We start from the raw sequence: 21,675 nt of genomic DNA, 5'->3' as shown, positions 1-21,675 counted from the left end.
GTAATTCAAGTTACAGTAGAATCCCGATTATCCGTGAATAGTTGGGATGGTTTTTAAACATAGAAACTATTTTTTATCAATACAAAAATAGATACAGATACAGATAATCGGGGTACAGATACAGATACAGATAATCGGGGTTTTACTGTCATAGTCTTATTTATCGAATAAAAACATTTGCTTGCAGATAATATAATTTGCATATATTTTCACAATCTAAAATAATCTGGCATCCCTGAAACTGAAAGGATCAGTCTGTATTTGTGAAGCGAGTATTATGATGTGTTTTTGAGAAGGAAAAACGAGTTTTAAAGTGTAAATTATGAATGAAAATTAACTTTTCCAAATCAAATTAGTATTCTATGTGAATGCAAACCACTTTTTTTCTGCAAGTGGTGAGAAAATCCCATACAAAAATTGTATCTGAAACTGACGCTATATAATAATAATAAATTTAAGTAGGAATATCAGAAAATTCATAGAAAATAGGTTAAGTTAGAGTTAGGACTACGCGCTTCAACTAATTAAATAATACCAAGTAGATATTTTCATTCAAATTTTACCAATTGAAAATTGCAATTTAGCCTTCTAATCTGATGGAGAATAGTTTGGATCCCAAACTCGAATGTCACCACTAGCCATCGCGGATATTTTCGTTGTCTCGGGTTGAGGGCGATATTGACCGTGTAAGGTGGCAAAATATTGATTGAGGTTAGATCGGATGTCGAAAGCCTAGCTGTCACGATATTGAAGACACTTATTGTCAATCAGTTTGATCGTGTAAGGTGCCCAATACACCTGGTTAGATCACCAATAAGACAGGTTTCATTTCCAAAAATGTTTTATTTTACAAAAAGAAAATACTCTTATCTCTAACTGAGACATCTCTACGCAAAGGTTAGAAGTCTCCAGTCTAAAAAGCTCTAAAGATTTCTCTTTAGCGAAATCAGTACCATCTGGGTGCTGCTAGCTGCAAACATATGAAAAAACTTTACAAAGCTCCATTCAACAAATTCCATTGATGGCGCTGCTGGAGACGTATCAAAACAAACATGGGTTGCACGAAGCGCGTTGCATAGCCAATCCTTCGTTGTGACATAAATTATCACCCGCGCTGTTTATTTTTCTCCGATATTAAATTCCGAGTTTCCAAGTAAGTGTCACTTCGATGTATTATTTATTAATGTTTCCGACAACAATAGTGTAGCTGAAGAAATATGGATGACAAATATTATTGAGATTCGCGATACGCATTAAAAGATTCGAACGACACGCCTTCCACTGGAAATCGTTCCTCACGACCAACGCAACATCATACGATATGGGGTGATATGACGTGATTACTGAATGGATAAAATTCGTAATGTCATAAACAAAACATGCGTGATTCATTGCTAGTTTTCAATGGAAGATCATACGTAGTTACTGTTGGTTTCGTGAATTATGGGTCAATTCGTTTAATTTTCGCTTTGTCAGGGCATGCCAAAAATGTCATTTTCGTTGCTCATTAGTACGGGCATTGTTGTGGAATCTAAATTAATCATGTGGAATCTAAATTGATCAAAGAAGTGCATTATCCATTCATAAAAAAAATCGATACCTATAGTCAGTGCGATGCAACTGTAAAGTGCAGGCCCGTGAAGTTGATTCACCATTCAGAACATAACAGACCAGGTGGGTGATGGGTACCTATAATTGGTTGTGATTAATATAAATGTGAAGAACTAATTTCAAATCAAGCGTTCCTATGTCATGTTAAAGTCAAAATCAAATTGCGTAACGAACACAATGTGTGTCTGTTGATGACAAATATTGACAATATTTTGGTTTGAAACCTTACATCAGCACATAATCGTTTGATTGGTACACAACTAATGAGAAAGGTCAGTTTTAAGTTGTTTCTACTCAAAACAACAATTTTGTTCAGGCTTGTTATTTTTATTAAAACAACAAAAAATTTCTGATGTCCTGATTTGATACTTTACAACTTGCTCTATTTAACCCTTTCCCATACAACATCGAATCTCACTCGTGGTGTACTCAAATAGAATTTTGACGTAGGACTACGTCTTTCATTTCTATACTGGAGTGTAAATTCAAAGTTTCGAAAACGATAGCGGAGAACAAGATTTTGAGCGTTATAGCTCCTAAATAACTGAACGAAATGGTATGATAAACATTTCATTCGAAAGATAATGTTATATACTTGTTACTTTTTGACCCAAAAACTTGTTTCAAGAGCCTTAAAATTGCTTTCAAAACAAGCTATTGAAATCACCAATCAGTATACAACCGAGCGCCGCTCGGAAATCCACTCAGTAATAATTGAACCGCGATTGGAGCATATTATCGTTGTTGTGGTGAAGCTAACTTCGTTCATCGTGAAAGCGCTGATGAACGGTGTCACCAAGAGCCTATTTGTGCACCTTAGGCCAGAAGGGAATCCATCAGGAGGAGAGTGATGCCACTGAAAAGGCGAACATGAAAGTAACAGCATCGAAAATTGGTTCCGTTTGAGGCATCGGAGCAGCCGCCGCACACACACATACACGCGTGCAACTCTTTTCGTTTGGTGGTTATCGAGCAATCGAGAAGAATCCGGAAAGATGTCATCGTTGCTGAAAAATTATCTGCCAGTTCAAGCGAAAGAGTTTATTTTAATGTTTTCTACAGTCTTCAGAATGCAACTCGGTGCTGATGCGCAATAAGATTTTTGTACCCAGTTGAGCTCCCACTCCTTGTGCACACATGCGCTCTGGCGAATGAGCACACTCCGAAACACAGATGAAATGTTTGGTTGTCAGCGCCGTTCTTACGCAGAGATTTGCGCCCAGTGTTAAGCTGATTTTTACGCTTAAATTTGCACCTTTCCTGCGTCGTATTTCTATGCTGCGCGCTTGAAACTGGATTGCTCTCTCTGTTGAGATATTTTTCTTCACACAAGCGTATACGGTTCAAATGGGGGCGCGCTATTGTTTTTATGCTTTGCTTAGAACGAAGACAAAGTGGGCGCTAGAATTTGGTGTGTATGTGTGTGAGAAGACATGTTTAGTATCTGAGTTCTGCGCCGGGTACATTTTACGCTGTCGTGTTTATACATTTAGTGTTCTTCGCACCAAGATAGAATACGAGTTTTCTTTGAGCGCGCGCTGATGAATATCAAACTCAAGCGCAAGCGCATTAACCACTGGCGGGCATCGAGTATCGAGAAGAATCCGGAAAGATGTTATCGTCGCTGGAAAATAATTTGCCAGTTCCCCTTGGAATTGGAAATTACATTCGAGCGAAAGAGTTTTTTTTTGTATTCATATAATACTGCGATCAAATGCATTTCGTCTTCTGATTTTGCAATCAAGTGCAATTGACAGGAAAACTTCTGAAGATTATTCTTCCCCATTAGTAGAATATTTTCGTATTCAATATTGGATGCATAAAACCTTGTGCCTCCAACGTAACATTCGATCAGAATGGATTTAGATTCAACTTCAAACAAATGCTCACTAAATCAACGATAGGCCTACGTCAACCTTGCGGATATACCACAGATATAACCCACTTCCTGTTTTTGGAGGAATACACACGTATCACATATGTATTCTATGTATGAGAGTAATTCATTTTCTGCAAGTAGTGAAAAAATATGGAACGAAAATTGCATCAGATAATGATTTTATATCATGAAGATGGAGCATCCACGAACATACTCTGAAACGTAGAGAAAAATGGTTTTGTAAGGAGTGACAATACGTGTTTTAACTTTTAAGTATTCAAAAAAATCAAGAAATAACTTTCATTCAAATTGAATAACTTCAAGCTGGTTTCAGACCTGTTATTCTGATAGAGAGTAGATTATTCTATCAATATTGAAATTTATCACATATAAACCTGCAGAGTAACTAAACTTTTTTCCAGTTTGTTTTGTATAAATATGAAGTCGCTCAATTAACAAACTCGAAAGTGATAACTACTATTAAGTACATACCAGAAAGCACTTGAATTTGCCTCATCAACAATAGCAGTTGATAGGTTTTTGACGTAGGATTACGTCTTTCGGGAACATATTGGGGTACAAATTAAAAATGGAAAATCGAGCACATCGTGAAAATTGTCCAATTTCAAACGATTATTGCTCAGTCATTTCATGATGGATTGATGAAATTTTAGCTTCATTCGATTTTAACAATTTTATATATTGAAGAAAATAATATGTGTCATGAAACTAACTATTGAACAATTGAAAAATTTCAACCCCTATCCTAACGGAAATACTCACTTCTGATTGGTCGAAATTGTCGACACATGCGGCGAGTCCCTAACAGAGACATCAAAACCAAGCTGCCTGGGGGAATTCGGCATTACAAATACATAAAAGTAGGGGGAGCTTTTGCTCCCACCGGAATGTGTTCCCTAACAGAGACATTAAAACCAAGGTGCCTGGGGGAAATCGGCATTGCAAATACATGAAACTAGGGGGAACTTCTGTTCCTACCGAAAAGTATTCCCTAACAGAGACATCAAAACCAAGCTGCCTGGGGAAATCATAATTGCAAATATATGAAAGTCGGGGGATTTTTTATATTGCAAGTAGGGTGAGTGATACGATGAATTCTTGCAAATAAAATTCAAATTCCGAACTTTAATGTTGGTTGCTTCGTGAAATTCCATATCAATGACCGATCGTGCATTGTGAAAAATTTAGCACAAGTGTTAGTGTAAAATTGTATATGGTAGCAGTTGTGTTTAAAATGACTTGATATATGAAACGATTTATTTCAATTTTCATAAATAAGCACACCAAGGTGCGTTCCCGCTCTAGAACGGGTTGTTTGGTTTAAGCTGTCTGTTTTGTTGTGTTCATTTTCACCCAAGGAAAGTTTGTACGGCGAGAAAAATTGGAAAGAAATATTAGAAAAGGTGATTTGCTATATACTCTACATATAGTATTAGGTGTTGTTAGTCCAATTAAAATTCGCATTGGGTTGAATAAACACTCAGCAGTAAAAATTATAAAAGAAAATTCTTCTTCTTGAATGGCTTATTACTGTTAACTGTTCCCGACTGTTTACCATCCTTCCGTCGTCATCACTCTGTAAACACCGGTGGAGTGAACAAACAGTACCCAACAACCAAACAAAACGGCCCTTTTCAGGAGGCCACCAAATCATTATCAAAGAGTTCAACGATGTAATTCTTCAAACATATCCAAAATCAACAGATAGCCTAACGGAATCCTACGTCAGCTATGCGGTCGTGTCTCGGACCCAACCCTCCTGTGACTTTTTTGCTCTGATGGAGCAATTTTCAAGCTCAATCTGCTATGAAGCTGATGTAAAATTGCACTTTGACGAATCAGTCAAATGCGACCGTCATGTAAGCAGGAGAGATCAGAATAAAGCCGACACCCTCTGATTTTCCAATTAAAAGCAATTTTTTACAAAATTTCCGATGCCCCCTATACGCACTTGGCTTTATTTTTGTTTGTATGTTTGTAACATGTTTGTCTGTAGCGCTGACCCACATTAATAGAAATTTGACCCCCTTTCTGTTGACGTATTGATCTGAAATTTGGAACATACCTTTATCTCTGTAGTCATTATAAATATGCGCATTTCATGATCTTGAAAATCCAAGATGGCGGCCGCTACAAAACGGCGGATCATTTATTTTCTCAAAACTTCATCAATATGGGTTTTCCAAAACCCCATCAATATGGGTATCAAATAAAAGTGCTTCACTAGTAAAATAAAGTTATTTATGAAAAAATCAGATCCAAAATGGTCGCCACCACAAAATGGCGGACTACATATTTTCTCAAAACCCCATTAATATGAATATCAAATGAAAGGGCTTGACTAGTAGAACACAGTTATTTATGAAAAATGCATATCTAAGATGGCTGCCACTACCAAATGGCGGACTACATATTTTTTTCAAAACCCCATTAATATGGGTACAAATGGAAAGGCTTGAATAGTAGATCGCAGTAGATCATGAAAAATCCAAATCCAAGATGGCCGCAGTCATAAAACAGTAAATTATTTTATTAAACAGTTTTATTTAGCTTGAAATGTTTGGTTGTCTGTAGGGTTGTCCTACATTAATAGAAATTTGACCAATAGGAACTGACCGAATTCATAAAACACCTTTATCTCCGCTGTCATTTTAAAACTGCTTATCCCATGATCTTGAAAAATCCAATTTGGCCGCCGCTACAAAATAGCTGATTTCATATTGCTTATCGATGCTCAAAAGATTTGTTTTGAAATTGAGGGTCCTTTCTGTCGTGTTTAACGTTTTGGAATCGTTAAAATTAAGCGACCGTTTCTTTTAACTTTACTCTAGAGACTGACGTTCCATCGAACTAGTGATACGCATCAGCCAAAGAGATATCCGGTAATTGCTCATTTTTCGTATACTCTTTCGGACCAATGGTGCCAATGTTTCCCAATTTTCTTATTTATACTTCTCATGCATCTGGATTATTGTAAAAGACATTTGGCAACGCTGGTTCTTTTCACTCTTATATTATTTTCCTCTCCATGTTTGTGGAGGAATATTCTCACGTCTTGCTCGTGTATATGCGTAGTCCATGAATTAACTTTCACACAGAGCCAAAGCTTTACCATAGACCATGAGCAGATGAAACACAAGGATTTTATAATCGATTTATATTTACATATACATATACCTATTTTAATTATTTAAGAATTTCTTCTCTTATCCTTATCTCATCTCCTACATTATCCCCCGCCTCTATACTACTGATAAATATAATGAAACCAAACCAAGGCTTTAAACAATAATCTGAATCTATACAGTTGGCAATATTCATTAATTCATTGAAACTTGGAAGGTATTGAAACACAAATAAATTTCCTTACTTGAACACAAACAATTGAATCAATTTTATTCCACTCAAAGTATCAGGTTGTTTCCAAGTTCTTACCCTCAAAGGGCAATCGAGACCGTCATGCAGGCGTACGAGAATGTGCCCCGCACTGTGTTCGTGCAGCTTTTTAAGCGTGCTTTTGAACCTCTCATGCAAGCTACTCAGTGATCTAGCATGCGCGTTATCATATGTCTCTCTTACGCAGGCTACCAGACTGTGCTCCGCCTTGCTTCCAACATCCGTGACTACATTGGGTGCACCCATCATGCTCTCGTTCGTACGGAACCACCAACTCACAGATGGGTAAAAACTTTTACGCCCTGATATAAATCTCTAATCATAATCATTCTTGACAACACCAGATTCGATTGGTTCTTCTCTAAGCACTTCGGTGCATCGATAATAGTATGCTTCGGTCGTTCGGAAGTTCCCGCTGTTCCTACGATCATTCGGAAGCAGAAGATCGGCCTTCCGAAACATGAACATTTGCTTCCCTATTTCCCGAACGATATCTCTGTTCCTATTCTACCACAAACTGTTCCTTACTCTGTTCTTCGCCGTAAATTTTCTCTGTTTCTACCTACTCTTAGCCTCGCATTCTTCATATGACCCTTTGGAACATTTTGAACACTAACTGTGATCCACTAATCACGTCAGTATCACATCGCTCTCGGAACAAACTCGTAAGCTGACACTGCTCATACTTCCCATCGACGGGACCGAATCCAACTAAGTAACGAAGTCTCGATCCGTTTTCTCATTTTAGTCGAACTCTCCAACAGTTTTCCATTAGAAAAATCGAAGGATATCACAAAATTAGTTCCAACGTTTGTTTTTCTTCTAACGAAATTATTTTGAACGTTATAACAAAAAAACAATCTTTCTCCCACGCTTTAATCCTGGACATTTTCATTTCATTTATTTTAACGCATGGTCGATAGGTGATACCTATCCCTTACCTACCTATTCCATGGCCGACGAATTCATTTTCGTCCCACGATTACATACTGCATGGCCAATAGGTAACACCTATCCCACAACTTTCATGGCCAACGAAATCTTATACGTCCCACGATTACATTTTGCATGACCGATAGGAGATACCTATCCCACGACTTCCATGGCCGACGAATTCATTTTCGTCCCACGATAATATATCGCATGGCCAATAGGTAATACCTATCCCCCGACTTCCATGGCCAACGAATTCATTTTTGTCCCACGATTACATATTGCATGGCCAATAGGAGATACCTATCCCACGACTTTCATGGCCAACGAAATCTTATACGTCCCACGATTACATTTTGCATGACCGATAGGAGATACCTATCCCACGACTTCCATGGCCGACGAATTCATTTTCGTCCCACGATAATATATCGCATGGCCAATAGGTAATACCTATCCCCCGACTTCCATGGCCAACGAATTCATTTTTGTCCCACGATTACATATTGCATGGCCAATAGGAGATACCTATCCCACGACTTCCATGGCCGACGAATTCATTTTCGTCCCACGATAATATATTGCATGGCCAATAGGTAATACCTATCCCACGACTTCCATGGCCAACGAAATCTTATTCGTCCCACGATTACATTTGCATGGCCGATAGGAGATACCTATCCCACGACTTCCATGGCCGACGAATTCATTTTCATCCCACGATAATATATTGCATGGCCAATAGGTAATACCTATCCCACGACTTCCATGGCCAACGAAATCTTATTCGTCCCACGATTACATTTGCATGGCCGATAGGAGATACCTATCCCACGACTTCCATGGCCAACGAAATCTTATTCGTCCCACGATTACATTTGCATGGCCGATAGGAGATACCTATCCCACGACTTCCATGGCCAACGAAATCTTATTCGTCCCACGATTACATTTGCATGGCCGATAGGAGATACCTATCCCACGACTTCCATGGCCAACGAATTCATTTTCGTCCCACGATAATATATTGCATGGCCAATAGGTAATACCTATCCCACGACTTCCATGGCCAACGAAATCTTTTTCGCTTACATTAACATTGATTACATTTGCATGGCCGATAGGAGATACCTATCCCACGACTTCCATGGCCAACGAATTCATTTTCGTCCCACGATAATATATTGCATGGCCAATAGGTAATACCTATCCCACGACTTCCATGGCCAACGAATTCATTTTCGTCCCACGATAATATATTGCATGGCCAATAGGTAATACCTATCCCACGACTTCCATGGCCAACGAAATCTTATTCGTCCCACGATTACATTTGCATGGCCGATAGGAGATACCTATCCCACGACTTCCATGGCCGACGAATTCATTTTCGTCCCACGATAACATATTGCATGGCCAATAGGTAATACCTATCCCACGACTTCCATGGCCAACGAAGTCTCATTCGTCCCACGATTACAATTGTATCATGTCCCACATTTTCAACATGGCCGACATTCTATTTAATGCATGGCTGATAGGTGAAACCTATTCCACGACTTTCATGGCCGACGAATTAATTTTTCGTCCCATGATTTCAGTGAAATTACCAGCCTTATTCTGTATTCCGACGGATTTCCATTTCGTTCGAAACCGTTATTTCGTTCGAGTTATAAGTTCGCATTCCTTATTCCGAACATTTTGCCCATTTAATGTTCGAAGAGAAACAGATCGAACGAAATGCAAAAACAACTCGAACGGAATACAGAATGGAATTTTATGAAGCCGTTCGAAATATTTCGAATCGATCGAAATACAGAATAGGGGTGTACATGTCCCACGATTTCAACATGGCCGACATTATCACTTTTCAATTGCGTGGCTGATGGATTTTTCACATCCCACGACTTATATGGCTGACGAAAGAAAGATCTTTCGTCACACAACCAAGCAATTGCAAAGTTTTCCTTTTGCGTTCTATTCAATTTGCCACTTTATACTCACATAAAAAAAAACTGCTACCGACTGCGCCATTGTCGTGTTTCCGTTTTGGAATCGTTAAAATTAAGCGACCGTTTCTTTTAACTTTACTCTAGAGACTGACGTTCCATCGAACTAGTGATACGCATCAGCCAAAGAGATATCCGGTAATTGCTCATTTTTCGTATACTCTTTCGGACCAATGGTGCCAATGTTTCCCAATTTTCTTATTTATACTTCTCATGCATCTGGATTATTGTAAAAGACATTTGGCAACGCTGGTTCTTTTCACTCTTATATTATTTTCCTCTCCTTGTTTGTGGAGGAATATTCTCACGTCTTGCTCGTGTATATGCGTAGTCCATGAATTAACTTTCACACAGAGCCAAAGCTTTACCATAGACCATGAGCAGATGAAACACAAGGATTTTATAATCGATTTATATTTACATATACATATACCTATTTTAAGGTGACCGGAATAAATCGCCACAGTAAACAACTGCAACAGAAACAACCGCTTAGAAAAAGTGTAGTAGGCTAGAAATATTTGGCGCGGGAAAAACATCATGTGCCTCACATTTCTATTATAAATTTATTCTCTTGTTCTCGTTTTTCGAAATTTATTCTGAGGACAATGTAATGGGGACGAAGTCCCCATTTGGCGAGGATAAGGAATCGAGGCGGCCCATGCCGCCAAGATGACGCAATCCGAGTCCACCGCCGACCCGCCGTCGGAAGCGGCGGTGTCTCGCACGCAAACCTGGGATCCACTGATTGCCCGGTTAGTTTGAAACATAGGATACGATCCTTTAGCAATGTCCGACCGAGCTCTAGCGAGCGTCGGACGGTATACGTCTGCCCGGGGCGTTACGTTTGCCTGGGGCGATACGTTTGCCCGGTTAATTCTTGTTTTGAAATACAATACCGCGCCACAATATTTATAGCCTACTACACATTTTATAAGCGGTGGTTTCTGTTGCAGTCGTTTTCTGTGGCGATTTATTCCGGGAACCCTATTTTAATTATTTAAGAATTTCTTCTCTTATCCTTATCTCATCTCCTACACTTTCAAGGAAAGGAAAATATGTCCTTATATTTGTAGATGCCTCGTGTTCATATTCGGAAAAAAAACTGCAGAGCTGGACTGAAACTAACTGAAAACAATCATTGAGCAGGGCATGTCAACAAAAAATACTACCAGAACTCATGGTATCCCTCGATCAATCATCGATTTTCATCATTCAAAATCATTGCAATCCAATCACATATTATTTGCAACTATTCCACATCCCCTTTTAAAATGTTTGTATAGAATATAGATACTCTCTTAGTTTTTCTCACGGTGTCGGTTTTGCCCCGATAGAGTGTCGACCCGCATTTTCGTTCATTACACATAAAAACACCAAATTTTGTATTCTATCAGAATTTGAGTTCTTCTCAGAAAATAATTTCGTAGAATGATTTATGTAGAGTTTAAAAAAGGTTCTGTAACGATTTGAGTCAAAGAAACACCTCGAATGATAGGTCTTTAGGGTGTCGGTTTTACCCTGATTTCCCCTACTGTTTCGATTACACAGAATCATGAGTTTTGCACGAAGAGCCTTTTGAAATTACTTGAATAAGACTACACAGAAAAAGGCTATACATGGGTACCACACGAGTAAACGAAAAAATCAAAAGGGTGGTGGTAAAAATAGACTGCATTATTGACGTAAGACCAAGAAATTACTTTATGTAATTCGTTTATTTTTCAACTTGTTATACGTTGTTCGTTCACCAACGATAACATCGACCGAGTGGGAGCTGTCAGTGCAATTGTCATAATTTTTCGAGCTGTTTGATTTGCTTGTTGCATACCTTTAGATAATAAGTTTGTTTTGGTTCACATTCATGATATTTTGCTATAGGAAATATTTTAGAAACGCTTCAAAATATTTAATTTGTAATACATGAAGTTCGAGCAAAAAAATTGTCTCGATTTACAAAATACGAAAAATTGCTCGTTGTGTTGGTGATGGTCATTATAATTTACATAATAGGGCCCGTTGATTCAACCATCATGCCCTCGCGAGAACAAAACACAAACTGAGCATATGTTGTGTTCCACTACTACCTACTTGCTACCTTAATTACAGCTTGTAGAATCCATACAAACGAAACACAAACTTCTGCATAACTCGAGAACTAATAAAGCACAATTTGAGATGTGAGGGTTTTTTGGGTATGAGAAACGTTCCTATAATGGTATGACACCCCTCCCTCCTCTGGAATGAAGAGGGGGTCGCATAAACATATTACACATATTGCAACCAGAAAAATTCCAACCTAACATCACAATTGAAAATTTTCGGAAAACTGTGAAAAAGGGAATTTTCGGAAAATTAAATTCCCATATGTTCTACAATTACATAGTGGCAAGTGCTGTTAGTCCATTTTATGTTTGCGCTAGAGAAATTGATCTTTGTTCGAAACTGGGAATGAATTTTAATGTGATGAAACGCACTCCTATATCTTCTTCTGTCTATACCAAAAAAAAAGGATAGCCAGGATGTGTTGATAAGATCAGAACTAGAGGAGTTGTCCGATTTAGGACTGTCTTCATTCTATCATATTTTCTGTATAAAACATTTGTTCCATGTAAAGGAGAAACATGTTATTTGCAAGTGGTTGAAAAATATGAACGAGAGTTGTGTCTGAAAATAATCTGATATTATAATGATGAATTTTGTTAGAAATACTAGGAATTTTATAGTAAAAGGTAAATTCAACGGGTCTAATCGAAGATCAATCAATGAACATTTCTGCGATTGGACCCATGAACTTGCTCATAGTAAGAAAACGTGAATGTTTGAAGGTATTGATAACAAAAAAATAATTTTGGGCGGGACGAAGTTTGCCGGGTCAGCTAGTATATTATACAAATGATATACACGTATTGGGGAGTAGAGCATTTTGTGTTATTTTTCGGCTCATTTAATGTAATAAATCGGAATGCCATAACATGTGCTAAAAATTAACTTTGGGTGTTGGATTGGAACACTTAACATGCTAATTGTTCGAAACTTTCCATGATTTTCCATGAATGTGACTCCTCACACCATCGTATTCCGTTGAGACGCTTGTGTTCAGATATCTTTCTTTGTTCCTAGCTCCAAGTTGTAATGTTCATTCGCCTCTTACCTTTAAAGGAGCCAATTAAAAAATAACAAACAACTCTCACATAGGCCTAAATTAGGCAAAAAATTGTAAAAATATACTCTTAGCGTTGAAAAAAGCTGCTGACTAATCGCATTCTTCTTCTTCTTTGTATTATCGAGGTTTTAAATTTTAAAGTACAAGGTTTTCCATTTCAGGCTTCCGAAAGTATACTGCCCTGCGCTGACGCTGTCAACCAAAGCGTCATATCGTTAGTTGAATGTCTGCCATTTTACAATATGGATCGTTTTAGCATCGCACAACGTGTTGATTTTGTTAAATTATACTATAAAAATGATGAAAAACCGGCAAATGTTTTTCGAGCATTACGGACGGATTTTGGTCGTCATGGACGGCCTACAGAGCACACAATCGCTAATGTAGTGCGTAAATTCGAACAAACTGGATCCGTAGCGGATATTGTGAAACCTGTGCATCATCGTAATGTGCGTTCGGCCGAAAATATTGCTGCTGTTGCTGCCAGTGTGGAGAATGCCCCGAATGTCAAACACATCATTGTGGCGAATTTTGCATTTGGACTTGCACCTACATCCAAATAAAGTCCAACTGGTACAAAAATTAGAGCGTGGTGACCATGGAATGCGTCGGCCAAAGTCGATTGGGTGAACGAACAACAGCAGTAAAATGCTGAATTTTCGCATCAAATTTTCTTCAGCGATGAGGCACATTTCGAGCTCGGTGGCTATGTGAACACCCAAAATTTCCGTATATGGGGCTCAGAAAATCCACACGTGATTGTTGAGAGGCCATTGCATCCGCCAAAAGTCACTGTTTGGTGCGCATTATGGTCTGGTGGAGTCATCGGACCGTATTTCTTTGAAAATGAGGACGGCGAATCTGTAACTGTGAATGGTGAGCGCTATGGCCGCATGTTAACCGTTTTTTTTTTGCCACAAATTGAAGATATGGATACTGATGACATGTGGTTTCAGCAGGACGGCGCCACGTGCCACACGACCGAACATGGCCATATTGCGAACGAAATTTGAGGGACGCATAATTTCGCGTTTTGGTGATGCCAATTGGCCGTCCAGATCATGCGATTTGAACCCGCTAGACTTTTTTTTGTGGGGTTATGCGAAAGACCGTGTCTATGCCAACTCTTCGCAAACTCCTGAACATTTAAAAGACAACATTCGTGAAGTTATGACCGAGATACCGCCCCATATGTGCCGAAAAGTCATCGAAAATTACCTGTTCCGGATAAAGGTGTGCGAGGAAGCCCTAGGTGGACATTTGAATGATGTTGTATTTCACACATAATGGCATAAACCAAACTTTAATTTGAAATAAAAGTTTCATCGAAATTCGAATTCTAAGTTTGTTTTATTTCAATTTACTTTCGGAATTTAAAGTTGGAAAACCCTGTACATTCGCCTTTAACCTAATTAGAAACCTAAACAAACTCTTTCGTATTGTTAAGAAAAGGTAATTTTCAAATCAACTTCCAGAAAGGAAGCTGGACTGTTTACGAGATTAGAACACAAATTAGATTACAACACAAATCAGCTTCTTTATATCATAGATGTTTCAAACTTCGAAGCGATGCCGCCGAATAAAAAATAAAAAACCAACCGTGTTGTAAAATAGGAAAACTTTAAAAGCAACTCGTAGCCTTATAAAAGGCTGTTGACTGCTCGCTTGTATTCTCGCCGCATGAAACTTTGACGTAAGAACGGAGCTTAAGTTGCAAATGTGTTTGCAGCACTGAGCATGAATAGTACCTGTTCTGAGCAATGGTGCCACATATACTGATTTTTGACGTAAGAATACGTGTTTGACGTAAGAATACGAATTAAGGGTGCCAGATAAGAAAATATGTCGCGTTTTTTTGTGAAAAACAATAGCGCCGGCATCGCTATTCGACCATTAAAATTCCAGAAGCCGTCCCAGGGTTCTACGATGGGGATTTACAAGAGCTGGAGAACGAACTCGGTGCCCTAAAAGTGAAATTGCTCCGGCAGGGAATCACTATTACAGGAACATGTGCACTTTTCAGGCATGCGATTGGTAGACAAAATCGTATGCCTGAAAAAAATAATGGTTCACTCGCATATCCGGCTTGAGATGCATCATATTCTTCTTTAGAAACTGAAATAAAGATCACGATTGTCAGTTGTGATAAGAGTTTCCACTCTTACCACTTTGTGTCGAATTGTAAGCAGAGTGAGAGGCATGAAAGGAAAATCAGAAGCAAATGAATGAATTTCAGAACTGAGCATTCGAAACTCATTGGGCATATGTGAAATTTGACTGACTCTGATTATATTTTGCGTGAAAATAATGAATTGTAGCACTGCAGCTAACACGTGCCATATGACTGTCGCGATAAGTTTTCGTTACCAGATACTATTTACGTAAATTGAGAGATGAATTCGGAATGTTGTGCAAGTTTCATTAATCGTTTTGCACATCCCTACCAATTGACTGGAAGCTTACAAAAGAAAGGAATTGAAAAAGCTCTACCACAATCTATGTAGATTTTACAGGTGTGCGAATCAACGCACCTTTCGTACCTGTTTCTAACACATTCGCAAAATGTGTGGAGAAATATCGCGCCATCATGCTGCCACAACATAGTCCTTAGTGCTGTGGGAGCCGGTGAATCGTTTGGTGATTGAGATATGAGACAATGGTATTGCAATCATTTCACGAGTCACTTTGGAAAAGATATGGCACGATGCATTTTAACCGCTAACGCTCATCCATCAAACTGCTCATATGAATGACGCGTATGAATGGAAACATCACTAGCCTCTATCGCAGTTCTATATTGGACTGGAAGCAGTAGAGGCAAAAAGTGAAACCGATTTCAGCGCAAACCACACAATCATAAACGAATGTAAGCTTACGAGAAACCAAAACATTCGCTCGAAGATGTCTGGCAGTTATTAGTTTGCTGTCCAGCGGATCGGACGTGGACGTGGTCGTGGTCACTTTCGCGACGTTTGGTGCTTCAGTAGGCCATCTCGGACAACCGAATTCAATTATTATTATTGGTTTCTGTTCAGCTAGCCCACCTGGATACTCTCGTTCGGCAGTGTTGTTTGTAAGTGGCACGGATTATCTCCATCTAACCTGTCGTAATATGACCATTGTCTAAGGTGTCTGACTAAGCCTCGTATTAATTGAATGCAGCAATGCTTGCTGGAGGTCATTTAACTGGAGATACAACAGTGTTGAACATAGTTTATTGGGTGTTGCATAACACCCCAGTGAGACCACTGTAACATAAAGCGTTCAAAATCAACAATATAACACGGGGAAACGATTCGTTTTGTAACCTTCGAGGTCAATATCAAATGAACGTATACAATTCGCGCAGAATTTGATTCACATGTGCGTGGTACGCGTCGCCTACTGTTGCCGGGCAACAATCAGCAATAGACATCTCCCCATCGTTTGCCGGGTGCAATGCGTGCTATCTGTCGACCAGAAACAACAGGTTTTTTTTTTATTGTATTTACAAAGGTGACCAATCAACCAAAGTACAATAAAGGGCATCAGATAGTGTATCGCATGTTTGTGTATTAATGCAAAAAATCGGCTTCTAAGAGGATTGCGCAATCCTTCATAGAAAGGCGATCTCCGGAGATGAGCTAGGGGTGTCATCTTTATTTTGAGAGTACTATATTTCAATGCAATTTTCTGAGCATCAATCACGGGTGTAACGAATAGATACGAACGATTAGTGACAATACTCATGATACAGGTAAGGAACACGTATTCCTTTTTTTTTTTTTTTTTTTTATCTTCGCTTATTTTTCGTCGGCCTATTTCCGCCACTTTAGTGCCAATCACCGACATCAGGGAGGCGACTCCACCTGTTCCTACCTATCAGACTCAACAACTCATGAGCCGGGCCAACTTCTTTTACTTCCCCTCCGAAGGAAGACGTAACCAATACGTATTCCTTATAAATGATAAGCTCAACGTGAAAGTCAACATCGCAGATATCAATGACACCGTTTGCGATTTGAGTTTGTCACACTGAAATAAATGATTGCCGATAAATCTACAATTGCAACGCACGATTTAGCAAGGCTAGTATGGCTTTCACCACACGAACATGGTTCATCCAATTGCATAGGAAAGTTATTGGAAATAGTGTTGAAATGCTTGATTTCAAGGTTGTTTTATGTTATCTGAATGGCGTAAACCATACAAAGTAATACGATATATAATGAATAATCAAACGGATGGGAGCAATTGTGCTCACATTGCCTCATTAATATTGTCATAGAATTAGTTAAAAGACGGTTTATGTCAACAGCAAATTCAACTATTAACATCCGACCATTGTCCTCACTAAAACTGAAACAAGGTGGGTAGTCAAATAATAATCAGTAAAAAAAATACGCGGCAGCATAAATTTGATTATAAAAATGCAATGTGCAGTTGATAACGAATAAGAACCAAACTTCAAATACAGTCCGTTTCCTAACAAGAGAACCACTCAATTATCCCTAGTTTCCAGAGATATGTAAGAAATCGGTTGAATTGATGTATATAGTGTAAGATATAATAACTATGTTCATTTGAAAAGCTCTCTGAACCAGGCCTTTTTGAAAATATGCTCCACGAACTATCAAACTTTCGCCTCCAAAGTTATGAGTTGAAAAATTACATGACACGTTCCGTGAGTCCTTTCAGTATAAATTTGTTTTTATCAGTAAGGTTCACCTTAAATAGTGAAACCGATAGGATTAGCTTCCACATTAGTGTTTGGACCCGCAGCTTCGGAGATGGAATCTTTATAGTTTGGAGAGAATTTTCTAAAACAGGCCTAGTTCAGATAGCTTACCATGAACACGAATGAACAGTCAGAAGTACAACGAAGTAATTCACAATTATTTACTGCTGTTTTTGCATCAAACACGATCCATTTTTATTTATATAGATAGAAGATATAGGAGTGCGTTGTTTTCACCTGAGAATCCATTTTCACTTTCGACCAAAGAATTGTCATGCTTGGTTCAAATTTGTATTTCATTTGTATGGCAGCCCCCCTTAGAGAGGGGGGAAGAGTGTCGAAACATTGTTTGTCCCCATAGAAACATTGTTTGTCCCCTGGAACATTAATATGCCAAATTTAACTCAATTTGCTTGATTAGTTCTCGAATTATGCAAAAATTTGTGTTTCATTTGTATGGGAGCCCACCCTTCCAGAGAATAGAGGGATCTCGAACCCTCATAAGAACCTTTCCCGGCTCCAAAAACCCCTACATACAAATATTCACGCTGATCGGTTCGGTAATTTCCATAAGGATCAGACAAACAGACAGAAATCCATTTTTATATAAACAGATTTATTTTTAGGCTCCTTTTTTCATAGAAGGCTTTCAATTTTCTATACACTTCAGTACCTTTTACACGAATGTGTAAAGCGGCCATATGTGGATACGTGGAGGAACATTGGTTGGAATACCACCATTTTCACATTCCAGCACCTCTTATACGGAGGATGGGCCTAACGTGTGCCACCACATTCTTCACCCGATTAGTCGCCTCTTACGACAGGAACAGGGACCAAGGGTTGTCGACCTAGAGTAGCGAGTGAAAGGCCGGCTAAGCCCTAGGGAGATAGCGCGGGGAAGATACCACGACACATAGAAGAGTAAAGAATGCCAACGGGCATATTAGGATCGATGCCAGTGAGATTCTAATTGTAGCATACTGGTAACAAGGACACATGATTCGGAATGATTTGGAGAAGACGCTATAGGGCTGACAGCCGGGCAATTACGTTACTCTAGTAGAGCAGGGTGACTCCTTCTCGAAACGGCTAGTGGGTCAATGGTGTTACTACCTCCGTCCCGGTAAAACCTTTTCCAGGTCTTCTGGTACGCTCAAAACTCGTTGATCGCGTAGGTTCAGATGTAATATTTCTGACTAACGCATATCCGGCTCTGAGTACGGTACCCCATGAAGAACCGTTGCATGGCCTCACCAGTGTTGCCATATTTTCATCTGTACCAGATTGGTGACTGTTCGTTCTTTCCGGAGTGCTTCAAGGAAGAGATTCTTGCCCAACATCTTTTTCATTTGTACTTTTTCTTCCAAAAATCTTTACCGTTTCTACAAAATATTACATTATTACTACAAACACTACATTTGCTTGCTGTACAAGTAACAGTTCGGCTGATAATTTATAAAACTATTTTTTTTTGCTAAATTCAATTTTATTATTCAACATAATTGCCTTCGAGGGCGATACAGCGATTATAGCGATCTTGCAACCTTTCGATACCATTTCTATAGTACTCTTTGGTTTTTTTTTTTCAAAATAGGCCTCAGGTTCGGTAATCACTTCATCATCGGTCTCAATTTCTTGCCAGTGAGCATTCTCTTCAGGTCTGCGAACAGGAAATAATTGCTGGGGGCCAGATCTGGAGAATATGATTGATTCGAAGCAATTCGAAGCCCAATTCGTGCAATTTTGCCATAGTTTTCATTGATTAGTGATTTTTCCATTTTTTTTCACAATGACAAAAATTGCTCCACTCTCAATACTGTAACTCACGAACCAATCGACCGATTGCTGCATCCATTGAAAGATAGTGCTTTGTTATGGTCAAGAAGATTTTTGCAAGAGACGCCATCTAGAGACGTCAACCTTTTAAACTTTCCAGCCGAACTGTTAAATTAACAAGCCTCGAGCCACTCTCGTGTTTGATTAAATTTAAATTTAGGTTGCATACTATCATTCAATACAATTTTAATAACACAAATAAATGCATCATAAAAACTAGAAAACGCTTCCAATACTTTTTCGATGCTTGTTAGATTGGGAACGTTTCTTGGATTTAACATTGCAGCAGCCTGGAGGATCCAATCATCGAAATCAAATCTCTGCCTCACCAATTTTACCATCTCCACGTGTTATTAATTTATCACTTCAGAATATCTGTACCTATCTGTACTTTTGTACAAAAATCTCAAAAAAAGAAAAAACGGGAAAATCTGTGCCTATAAATATTATCCGAGGTAAATATTATCGCCAGAAGTGGATAGATGATGAGATCCCCAATACTGCAAATGATCTGATAGATCGAGCCTCTACATAAGATGCGGAGACAAGAGGCACTTGACAAAAGCTGTACCAGACCTCCAAGATGCATGCTCTACATAACGGAAGATAAAATTAATCTCGCTATAGAGGGCCCGAGATGCTCGATCTTCGGAAACTAAATGCGATGTGGCAGTCATAGCAGAGTCTTATCATGTACCTCCAGATGACGTAAAATGGGTAACCGATGAAGCTACAATAGTTGCAATTGCAACGTTGAGATGATACCCCACCCAGGAAGTTGTATCTAATGGGTTCTTGATTGCCAAACTTAACGGAATCCTCGTATCCAGCTGCTATGCACCCACGAGATGATCGATTGCCAGGGTGGTGGATTGGGGGAGTAAATTTACCAACGCGAGGGGGGTCAGTCTGCTGGAAGCCCTGACAAAGTCGAATATGAAACTGACCAATGAAGGCTCTACCAGCACCTTACATAGAGATGGTCGAGAATCAATTATTGATGTCACCTTTTGCAGTCCGACTTTGGCATTAAATATTGATTTAAGAGTGTGTGACGATTATACTGACAGCGACCATCAAGCAATTTGCACTGTCAAAATTTACCTAAAACATGAAGTATGAGACCAAAAGGTCGGAGGTGGAAGTCGAAGGAATTGGACAAGAATCTCTTCCTTGAAGCACTCCGGGAAGAACGAACAGTCACCAATCCAAATGCCGGCGAACTGACAAATTTTGTAGTGAGAGCTTGTGACAATGCCATGCCGCGAAAACTGGTGCCGAAAGACGAAAGAAAAAGTTGTTGAAGTAACTTCTCGTCAGCCTGCGTATTAGGTAAGACAGGGATTATGTTTGAAATACATGGCGGAACAACCAACAGAGCATTCCTACCTATTCCTACCATCCTAGCAAAGGATTTACTACTGTTCCTACGGCACGCATTTTCCATCATTTGATAAAACACAACTCCACCAAGTTTTAAGCTGGTCTATACCTAAAATAATGAATGAATCTGACAAGCTGCTAAAATACTTCATAAGGAATCCATTATTGCTTAGATCTAAATTCCCTATTTCTCATACGATTGTTCATAGACCTGAACAAGTGATAATCTGTTGGGCTTAGGTCGGACGAGTATGGAGGATGCTCAATCACTTCAAACCCCAACTTCTGCGTGCTCGCTACTGTCTCCCGTGCTCTATGCGAAGCGCATTATCGTGCGACAACGGGTACGGGTTTTCTAAGATTCATGGGATCTGCCTAACTTCTTGGCCGTTATGCTAAGCCGATGATGATCTATGCAGATCGACTGTCAGTTAGATGTGCATGATTTTGAGCGTTTATTCTCTAAGTGAGTAGATCCAGCTTATTTCATACATATACATTAGGGTGCCAATGGTAAAAAATCGACCCTAAAATTTCAAAAAGTTACCTTATATAAAATGTTCACCACCTCGAAAAAACACCCTATGCAAAATTTCAGCTCAATCGGACTTGAGGGAAAGTGGCGCAAAGCGGTGAAAGTTTGGTTTTTTGAAAATCGAAAAATCGCCCAAGGAGGGAGTAAAGGAAATTGGGGTTTTCGAAAGTTTTTTTTTTTTGATGC

The 21,675-nt window shown here is 39.0% G+C and overlaps 1 protein-coding gene across 4 annotated transcripts in view; it reads left to right on the top strand.

Moving 5' to 3' along the window:
• Positions 1-1,062: 1,062 nt before the first annotated feature.
• Positions 1,063-21,675, top strand: part of LOC129777926 (putative tricarboxylate transport protein, mitochondrial) — a 32,222-nt gene continuing 11,609 nt past the window's right edge. Inside the window, exon 1 of one of the 4 annotated variants that reach the window (XM_055784517.1) lies at positions 1,063-1,153. The gene's annotated coding sequence lies outside the window, so the exon portion shown is untranslated. Of the gene's footprint in view, positions 1,154-1,370; positions 1,675-15,913; positions 16,089-16,149; positions 16,752-21,675 lie in introns of those variants that run through there. The other 3 variants (XM_055784516.1, XM_055784515.1, XM_055784518.1) reach the window with 3 other exon arrangements.

Source organism: Toxorhynchites rutilus, chromosome 3, assembly GCF_029784135.1.
Source record: "Toxorhynchites rutilus septentrionalis strain SRP chromosome 3, ASM2978413v1, whole genome shotgun sequence".
Classification (NCBI taxonomy): domain Eukaryota; kingdom Metazoa; phylum Arthropoda; class Insecta; order Diptera; family Culicidae; genus Toxorhynchites; species Toxorhynchites rutilus.
This window is presented reverse-complemented; position numbering and strand designations above follow the sequence as displayed.